Source organism: Sinohyriopsis cumingii, chromosome 3 (genome assembly GCF_028554795.1).
Source record: "Sinohyriopsis cumingii isolate HCF-2022 chromosome 3, ASM2855479v2, whole genome shotgun sequence".
Taxonomy (NCBI): domain Eukaryota; kingdom Metazoa; phylum Mollusca; class Bivalvia; order Unionida; family Unionidae; genus Sinohyriopsis; species Sinohyriopsis cumingii.
In genome coordinates, this window is record NC_142963.1 from 116,939,624 (window position 1) to 116,940,631 (window position 1,008).

Below are 1,008 nucleotides of genomic sequence, written 5' to 3' on the forward strand. Positions count from 1 at the left end.
AAGGAATAAATTCATAAAATGTTCCGTTCTATTGAATATTGAAATACATTACGCCTGATACGATCACGCGTGAAAACATCGTAAGAGAGAACGAGACGAGACTTTACACGCTTAAATAGCACATGGTATTTTGTGTTGTATGACGATTTCTAATGAATGGGTCACTTATAGGGGACTAAACATTTATTTCAGAGATATTACAAAGCACAAATACGGTTTCTTCTTATTTCATTATTTGCAAAATTTGAAAAGAGTATTTCATTATTATGTCGATAGAGGATTTCAAGAGTGTGTTGCAGATTAAAACGAGTTAAAATACTAAAATACTTAAAGCAACGACAGTTATAAAGGAATGAATTATTAATTAGGTAACTAATAACAAATTAATACAGACATTAAGGCAAGTATGAAGAAGAATAAAGCGTAATTTGTATTTATTTATTAAAAACTGTATAGGAAGTTTTAGACTTAAGATTTATGCGAAAATGTCTACAACAAAAAATTGCACAAAATTGTACCTTATCAGCGATGTATGTTAACATCCGATTAGGCTTGGTCCCATAAATCAGCCCTCGAACATGTACTGATACCGATGGATGATTCGGTATTAGTATAGATTATGGGGATGATTTATCGGACTAGATTAAGATGTGACCTTCTGAGAAGTCGGTGGTAGTGGGCCAGAACAAACTTTGTCACTGACAGGTTTCTGTAAGATAACAAATAAAGACGTTTTCGCAAAAAGAGTTCCAAAACCTATCTGGACAGAGCTTAAGAAAGATCTGCTGCTGATACGTAAGATGGAATGATGACGACATAGCAGAAGTACTCTTAAAGAAGTTCTTGTTTTTTGTTGTTGTTTTTTTTTTTTTGTTTCTTTTATCGCTATATGCTATATACATGGCGGCCAGTATATTTGGTGGGGGAAGAAAACGGAAAGAGCTCGGGAAGAACAACTGACCCATGGGAAGCTACTGGCAAGCTTTCTCACACACACGTTGGTTAAGC